We start from the raw sequence: 10,354 nt of genomic DNA, 5'->3' as shown, positions 1-10,354 counted from the left end.
TAAAATATAAAATATTCCGAAAGGCCTTGATTTTGATATTATATCATGTTAAGGATATATTGGGACAAATTCCACAATAAAGAATGTTTTAAATAAGCATAAACAAAAAAGTTTTAAAATGACCGTAAATGGGGATGTCACAGTTGATATCAGAGCATTTGTTTAAGTGAACTAGAATTTAGAGGATTTCTATACTTAAACTTAGAATGTTAAGCGATGACCATAAGATAAGTGTCTATTATATTTTAGGTAATACACCTGAAATAACACAAACACTAGTTCACCATTAGGAGAAGATGCCTAATTTGCTTTTACGTGCTAAAATGGTTTGTACTATAACATGTCTTAGGTTCCTATATAAATTGATGCTATTAGGTTTAAGGTCTATTGACGACCTAGGTTAGGAAATTTTATGTGTTTAGGTTTCTAAACCTTTAATTACGATATTGGAACTGACATATAACTTTTCAAAGTGATAAAGGAAAACTATACATCTGAACCTTCCTTATCTATATTATCGTCTCAATACATTGAACACCCGCTTTAATGTACAAAATGTCATGGTAAGGACACAAAGCGGATTAAGAAACAGTGATGGAAACCAACAGCTCGAGCAATGATGGGTCGTGCAATGTTCATCGTACCAGCACCTGAATCTATCACACACTACTAGAAAAATACCCTTTAATGACACTCATTGCATGTAATAAAAGGGTACAGATGACACGCAAATGCGTGTCAATGAAGGCCATTTCATAAAGGAAGATGACACACATTTGCATTTCGTAACCTTACGACGCGTATTTACGACACTCAATGTGTATCATTAAACTCCCTGTCAAGAAAGGCCATGTCATAAATGAAGATGACACACATTATTGCGTATCGTAAATTTAATTGTTTTAAAAAAAAATATTTATAGATTTACTAATTTTCAAATTAAATTTGCATTAATGTTTCATAATAGAAAATAGGATGCCATATACAAAAAATACAATCCATTGCACAAAATTTAATGTTATACAAATCTATTTCTTACAATAAATGTACCAACATCACTTATCTAATCTACTTTATGTTTCATACAAAAAATCTATTTCATACAATAAATGTATCATCAAAATAAACCATTTCCTTAAGAAACCTAGGAAGAGCATAAGATAATAAGTTGACCTTATTAATCTGATCTTTAAATAAGCAAAACTTTCTTGACACATTTTTAGCAGATTCCATGCGACTTCTAGAATGAGATTGCTTTGTAAATGAGATTGCAATGTATCATCTGTATGCCATAAATCAGAAAATAAAGTAAAGTTCAATGGAATTTTTGGTAATATGTAAATGTAAAGGGTTGTAATTTGTAACCTTTTCTAATGCAGTTTATGGTATTTTCATGAGCCAAAAGAAAGCCCTAAAAGGAAACATCAAATTAATCATCATTCATCAAAAGCAATATAAATTATAAATTATAAGGAAATCTCCAGAAAAGTCCTAAAATTTTACCCTAATTTATGAAAAAGTCCCAAACTAAATTTTGGTTACGAAAAAACATGAATTACTGGTAAAAATGGCGATTTGACCCATTTTTTCTGTTTACATATTTTATTACTTACCTGTTTCACTAAATCCCATTATTTTACCCTAATTTGCGAATAAGTACCAATGATGTTTTGGCCCTTTTCTCTATGTAACATACATTTTACCGGTTTCATTGTTAACCCGGACGCCTAGTCATTAAATGAGATGATGAGATGAATATGTTGAGTTATATAATGCTATGTTTATGTAACATACAGATTCCCAGGTACCATATTTTAAGTATTTATTTTGAGTTATGAAGAGGGAATTGACGAGTTGATGCCTAGACTCATCGAGTAGGATCGCGATTGCTGAATGGATTAATGAATGGACTCGACGATTCGATAGGTGGACTCGACGAGTACGTGCTGTAGGCAAAAACCCTAAATCTTTGGGCCTGCGCCCTATTTAAGGGATCTTATGGCCTTCATCGGCGGCCACCTTCAACCTTGAGAGAACCAAAGCACCAGAGAGCATAGTGAGTGAGAGAGGAAGCCATTTTCATCATCTCTAGTGTGATTTTGCAAGAAAGAAGGAAGGAGGGAAAGCTAGGTCGATTAAGGAGCTCAGATTTGCTACTATTCGACCAGTAGGTGCTACTAGAGGTATGAATCTACACTCATTCTCGTGTATATGGTGGGCTACTTGGATCTAGGGTTTTCTTATCCCTTCTTTAGCTTGGATTCGAAGTATATAAGGTCCCAAGGTGGAATAAGTCTTAGATCTGGACCTTAAGAGGTCCAGAGGGTCCCAACCATTCTACTTTATGCTGTTCCTTTGGAGATATGAGCCTAGGTTGCCAATTTAGAAGCTATTTCACTAAAATAAGCCTTATGTGTGTTGCATGAGTGTAAGGTTTGGACCTTTACGTAATTATTGAACATTGGGAAGTCAGATCTATAGTTTAGAGAAACAGATCTGACTTCAGAAGGTCATATAAGTATTACCATGGAAGGAACTCGCTGAGTCCATAAGGGGACTCGACGAGTCGAGTCGGGTTGCCCCACGATTCGTGTCTAGTGGTAACCCGTCGAGTGACAGGTTAACTCGACGAGTCGAGTGAGGCTTTATGAGGATTCAGAGGACACGCATGGACTCGCTGAGTCACACGAGTGTACTCGACGTGTATGGTCAAAGTTTGACCGTTGACTAGAGTTGACTTCAGTTGACCTTAGGGTTTTGGTCAAGTAGAATCAAGAGAGGCCAGGAAGGGGTAGAATGGTCTTTACCTATTCTTTAGAGATGAGGACAAGAGAAAGTATTGATTAGCGATGTTATTATTTGATAGGAGGAAGAGGCTAGGTCGAGTTATCGAGCGAGAGGTTATCCGACATCGTATGAGGTGAGTCTTCTCACTATACATTACCTAGAGTGGTATCTATGTGCAGACCGGAGGGTCTTATATGTTATATGTATGTATGAAATTTTGTTCGTTACGTTATATGTCTTCTATGTGTTATATAGACCGGACCGGAGGGTCCAACGATTTACAGGGCCAGAGGGTCCTCGAACAGACCGGACCGGAGGGTCCAACAAGCTAGACTGGACCGGAGGGTCTAATGAGCTACGGGACTGGAGGGTCCAGCTGAGACATATTGACCGGAAGGTCATACTGAGTTACAGCCTCGAGTGGCTATTATGTGTTGTATGTGGTATTTTGGAGAACTCACTAAGCATTTATTCTTACAGTGTTTTGTGTGATGTGTTTCAGGTACAAGTGAGGATCGCGGGAAGGCCCCATCATGATTTGTACACACTAACAGGGGATTGTATTTTGTGATCTTAGGATATGCTTTGATGACATTTGATGAACATGAGATTTGAGAATATTATATGAATTTTATGTTGTTTGAAAAATGAAAAAAATGCTTTAAATTTTCACAACGTTACAGTTTAGCATAAAACTTGATATCCCGATGTATTGTATATCTTTTTGGAACATAAAATGCATCCAACGAAGATTACAATAATTACATAAACTAACAACAACTGCATTAATTTTTATGTTTATAAGAAATATCAAATTGTCTATGTAATCTTATGTAACCCAATATATCCATCTCATCAGATATCAACTCATTTTCTGCCATTTTTTTTTTGAAATACACATTTTATTGGTTTCATTGTTGACGTAGATACATAGTCATAAATGAGCCGATGAGATGGATATCAAATTTATAGTAAATGTGATATTATATAACCCATCGTATTCATCTTATCAACTAACTTAATGACTAGGTGTCTAAGTCAACAATGAAACCGATAAAATGTATGTTACATGAAGAAAATGGCCAAATCATCAGTAAGTTTTATTTTGGACTTATTCGCAAATTAGGTTAAAATAATGGGACTTTAGTGAAACATGTAAGTAATAAAACTGGTAAACCGGAATAAAATGGGTCAAATCGCCATTTTTACTAGTAATTCATGCTTTTTTGTAAACAAATTTGAGTTTGGGACTTTTTCGTAAATCAAGGTAAAATTTTAGGAATTTTTTGGAGATTTCCCTAAATTATAATTCCCAAACTTAGTGAGTTAAACCTGGCATGACAATGTTGGAGGCAATTTTAAAGAATGAGATTGCATTGACTCATTAAGTAGATTGTTAACTGTTCAGCTGTTATTTTACCAACCATAATAGATATTCCTCCTACCAATACAACAAGAACCTATAAAAAATTACAACCTCAAGTAAACCACATGGCCTTTTATTATTATTAAGAATAGAAGGAACATGACCAATGTAGAATTAGTACCTGAACCAAAGTAATTAATAATAGCAACTTCTGGTTGAAATTCTTTTCCAACCGGAATAGCAGGAGAAGCTATTTTCTTACCAAGTTGAGTTCTAACAGAAACAAGAATTGTTGAAACTTCTGTTATGAAATGTAGACATACTCTTCTTTGATGTTTGACCATAAAAAGGCAGGGTATGTATGTGAGAAGGTAAGCTTGAGTGGCAGTTCATATACCGCAAGCAAGACTGCTACCACCCAAAGGATATGAATTCAGACCTCATCCATGACAAGCATTGCACAATCTTTCAAAATACAAATTCCTCATACGCAACACTGATCTCTTTAAAATTTTCGGTAGCTCCTGGTTGCTTATTAACATCTGGATGATGCTAAAAAAAAAAGAAATAAAAGAATATATTATACTTCTAAGTAACATAAACGTAGTTTCATGATCAATCTTGAGGTAATAACTAATAAGTAAAAACTTGTCACTAGAAAATCAGACTCAGCAGCTACATAATCATGAAATTTTGTTACATCAAAACAATGCAAATTATAAATGCACAAATTATTCTGATTGTTTTCAAAATTGGGGGGTCGGCTTTCACAGGAAATAAATTTGTGACATGCAGTTGTAAGATTTCTGTTTACATCTACTTGCCTTGAAATTTAATAGACTAAAATCACTAAATTTGGCCTCTTGGTTCACCCTTTATATATCAGAAAGAAAGTGAGAATGCCAAGTTAGTGGTTTAATCGATTTAATCTACATATTTGTAAAAGTATTTTAGCAACCAAGATATGTTCTCTTAATATGTTATTACATCTGTTGGTGTTGAAAGTCAGTTGAAGCCCATGATTCATTGTTAGAAAGTGACTTCTGATAAAATTCTAAATGCAAGTATTAAAAATTTATATATAAAGTGGCATACCTTATGTTTGTATACAACTTGCTTGCACTTAAGAGATTATGTTCAATCATTGCACAATCAAGAATAGTAACATTATCTGGTAAAATTGCTTTTTGTTGAAGAAGCAAAGATGTTGGTAATCAAATATTATAGCAATAGAACATCACAATTAAGATTAACCATGTTAATAATTGAAGGTTTTAATGGTAGTAAATGTTGTGCTTTCAATTCTTTAGAAAATGCATCTATCTCAGGTTTCCTGAAGATTCTTTCCAAATACACCTGAAAATCTCAAAACCATTTCAAGATTATCAACTTTAACTTCAAATAATACCACCAATTTAATTTGAGATAATAGCAATACCTTGTGAAAAATTGGATAACTATTTAACCTTGAGCATCGTTCATCCTTTAAGAGAATTGGATAAAATTGTGCAGGTCACTGCAACAGCTAGGGCCTGTTCTAGTGTATCTTCATCAATCACTCTGTTACAAAAAACAATTCAAAGATATAACAACTAAATAGCATAATAACGAAGTGCAGCTGCATCAATCACTAGTTGATAATTCATTATTCATAAAACCTAAAGTTCACTTCCTTTTGAAAAAAATCAAGGGAGACATATTTACGTTGACAGAAAGAAGAGAGACGAACCAGAATAATTGACCTTGATGTCATCTTTAGTGAAATCTGTAAACAGTCCAACTTGGATGACTAGTACCAAACCATATATTACGTTGACAGAAAGAAGTGAAACAAAACAAAATGGGAAGTAACAGAAAAATTAATATAGTAATTTGATCAGACTTTACCTTGGTTCATAGATTACGGATTTTTGTAGAGAGAATGAATGAGGAAAATAAGGAACCGATGCAGTGGGAAACAAATAAATTGAGTAGATTAGAAATACCCATACAGAGAAGCTACCGAATACGTGAAATTAAAAGCCAATGGTGTACATAACTTCGGAGATGGCGTGCCTACTATTTCCTTGATCAACGTCGATGACTGGGAAGGGCAAGTAATGATGGTCGAAGTGCGAGGGAAGAAGTAGGCGGCAGTCAATGTCCGTAGGGGGAAGGAAGGAGCGTCAATAATTAGGGAAAAGAGGGAAACTAAAGTGGAGGAGAAAGGAAGGCGGAGTTTTTAATTTTTTAGGATTTCAGTTTACCCCTAGGTATTAAAGGATGGAACGTGTGTTCTTTTAAAATTTATAAAACGACATCCTTAGATGACACACATTTTATTATAGGTGCCCTCCGTTTATTTATTTATTTATTTATTTATTTATTTATTTATTTAGACACTAATTTTAGGGCACACAAATATGTGTGTCCTAAATCCTTTAAATTTTAGGAGAGATGGCATTATTTTTTGGACACACACATTTGCATATCGTAAATCACTGCGTGACATCATTTGTGTGTCATTAACGACGTATATTTTAGTAGTGATGATTGCAATGATACATGCAATGCTAGATCGTCAAATGGAAGAGATGAGACATTTACTCCAAGGTATTAGAGATGAAACCATTGCACCCATTATGCAACGTGAACTGGAAGAGATGAAGAAGAAATACTGATATGAACATAATCTATTGGAAATCAACAATGAATTCCAGAACCTGAAGAAGGGAAGGCTGAGTGTCAACGAGTATGATGAAGCCTATACTGAAAAGATGAAGTTGGTTCCTTACCTAGTTCCTACCGATCTTTCTAAAGTGAATAATTTTTCTAGTGGACTACCATCAGATTTTGGTCCAACGGTGAAGCTAGCAACAACTCTAAAAGCAACCATTTGGGCGGCTAGGAAGGTAGAAGCCCAAATAAGGGAGAAGGTTCTTGAAAATGCTGAGAAGGGAGAGAAGAGGAAGCTTGAGGGATCTTTAAGATTAGATAAGAAGTGGAAGTTCACAAATTCTGAGCCAAATGACAAGAAATCTGGGGGTAGTGGTGAAGCCAAATGGTGTGAAAACTGCAAGTAGAAGCACTTTGGAAGATTGTAACACCCTATTTTTTACCGTAACCGTAGATTGTAATATATACAAACATAAAAATATATTACTACTAAACCAAAATAATCATCATAGAAACATAGGAAACATCGATATGATTCCATAGATATATAGTACACATAAATAAGACATCATATGAAGAAGTTTTTACTTCTTCGAAGTTTCATGATTTAAACCAGCACGATTCTGCATATCGTAAAAAGTAAAATTTTAACAAATCACTTTTTAACCTAAGTGATTTGAACGAAAGTCGTAGTAGTCATTAAACTGAGAGCGTGTATACAAAGAACGTCTAAATCTGACTTCATTAGAGGAAGATATGATTTTTCTAAGATTCGGCATAACAATATACATCTGAAAAATTGAATTTTAGATCGGTCGACTTTTAGACAAAACAATGTAAATGAGAACTGAAGATCTCATTAATAGGAATTCAACGATATAAAAACAGTTGAAAACGGACTCCAAATAAGAAAGTTATGCATTTTATACGGGCTTTAAAAGTCTAATCCTGTGACATCTCCAAAATCACGGCCAGAAAAGATCAGTTTAATTTATGCTTTTAAAATGATTTTACAGTAATCCTTTAATTAAAAGAGTCGCGAAATTTGTTCCCAAAACGAAATATGATAGAGATAAGATTTACCAAAGCATTTCTTAAAGAAATGTATTTTTCATTATATTACAATACTCGGGATGTCATGTTCCTATAAACAGACCAAAAGCATAAACATTTCAATACAGACCTTACAAAAGTTATTTACAACAACAGGTCTATAATCCAAAAATAACTTGAGAAGTCATCCAACTTATGCTCTGGCACCACTACCTGTAATACAAAGAAAACTGAGTGGGTTAGGCTTGGGAGCCTGGTGAACATATAGGGTTTTCAACCCACAATAAATAATTAATTTAATTTCATCAACCAAAAATAACCCAATTACCGATTCCCGTTATTCTCACTTTACGTCCCTAAGACAACTAACACAAGGGGCCTAGTCTAAGAATATTTAATCGGGGCGACAATACATGTATTCAGGGGTTTCCCAACAATATATGTCAAATAAGGCAACCATGAAGGGGATGGAGTACATCGAATGAACACCCAAGTTCATTAACACCTACAGGTGGCGAACCTGCTAGCGTTCAACAGGATTGTCTAGAAAAGTCTGTGGTAATCATCTAAACTCCACTAGATGACTGAATCAAAAACAACATCGAGGCCTCTTATCTGTTTATCACACATCAACTATCTACCCATGTTCTACCCACTATGTTAGTAGATAAAAATATATATTTTTATGCATAGTTTAAAACCTGTATAGCATTCTCATTCAATACATATTCCAAACAACAGATGAGGCACATACACATAACACGTATTTCATAAAGAATAAATCATATCTATGAGATAGAAGAAAGTGAATATACATTCACACATATTACAACAAAATATACACATAACAGGTATTTCGTATAAAATACTTCTTAATTATGCGTTAGAAGAAAGTGACTACACACTCACTTGATCAGGAGATGATCAGACACCACTACGACTTATAGAAGTAGTATTCTTCGGTGAAACTGGGTTCACTTCACTCACCGCGCTTCTTACGGGCAGAGCTTCGGCTCAGAAACTCTTTACTTTGCAGGATCTTCGAGCTTCGGGACTTGCTTCGGGTCTCGGGATGATACCGGGGCTTCGGGGGTACTTCTTTGCACGTAAATCGAGGTAATATGCATGAGAGGAGAGAATTTCAGCAACCAAACTCGGCTGGCCCTTCAAATTAATTTATAGGGAAAATTTTTCCTTTGCCACATCGTGGTACGGTTTACCACGTCGTGGTGGCTGGGTCGTCACTGTATGCGTCATTGCAATTGGGTCTGACTCCAGAGCTCCTGCCACGTCGTGGCACTTTTACCACGTCGTGGTGACTGATAGTTTTGGGCTTCGCGCCCCGAACTTCAGAAATTCATAATTTTCGCATACGAACTCCGTTTTCAACATTCTTTATATCGACGCGTAGGTGAGAATATGCTCTACAACTATCGTTTAGACTCCATTGGCTAATTTTTAATTTATTATTAATAGATTATAAATATATTATATTTATATTATTTTTAGTAGGTCGGGACTGGAAAACTTCGTTATAAATTCATAACTTCTTCATCTAACGTCCGTTTTTGCCTATCTTTTTATCGTTTCACTACTATTAACGAGATCTTCAATTCTCGTTTAGATTGTTTCGGCTAAAAATCACTCGATCTCAAATCGAGGATTCAGGCTGCATACTGCTAAGTCGAAACTTCGTAAAAATCATAACTTCCTCATACGAAGTCAGATTTGGGCGTTCTTTTTATGTACGCTCTCGGTTTAACGTATCCTACGACTTTCGTTTAGATTACTAAGGCTAGATATCGCTCTATCTTAAACTCGTATTTTACGTCATTCCGTGTCGTGCCGGTTCTGTCGCGAAACTTCGACTGGTCATAAGTTCTTCGTTATAACTCGGATTTCGGCATTCTTTATATATTCGGAAACCTCGTTTCAACAATTACAAACCTATCGATAGATAGCGACTTTATCTAAAATTTCATTTTGACGCTTATTTTTATCCTTAATTTATTTAATTATAATAATTAAGAAAATAAACACATAATTCACATAATACTCAAATATTTCATCATTAATACTTCAAAAAGAGTTACAAGCGTTAACCTAGACTATTACATCAATGATAATGCCTAGCCTAGAAACGCAGGCGTTACAAATCCTTTGTAAAAAAATAAAGTAAAAAATTGTCTAAGGAGTCTATTAAAAGTTGTAGATCACGTCGAGAGATTTCCGTGGATATAAAGAATGTCAAAAACGAAACTCGTATGAAGAAATTATGAAATTTTGAAAATCTTGAATTTCGTGTGCGCGCAGCATTCTAGAAGCTGCCATGTTGCATCACCCAACATCTGCCACATGTATGCTTCTAAGGTTATCCTTTTCGACCAAGTTGGTGCAAGGCGTGTAGGTGATCTATGCACGACACACACACCCGAATTCCTGCCTATAAATACCTCTCCATGCTTCATTCATTCCCACACCTCCCAAATCATC

This window comes from Lactuca saligna, chromosome 2 (genome assembly GCF_052625555.1).
Source record: "Lactuca saligna cultivar CGN05327 chromosome 2, ASM5262555v1, whole genome shotgun sequence".
Classification (NCBI taxonomy): domain Eukaryota; kingdom Viridiplantae; phylum Streptophyta; class Magnoliopsida; order Asterales; family Asteraceae; genus Lactuca; species Lactuca saligna.
Note: the sequence above shows the minus strand (reverse complement) of the source record.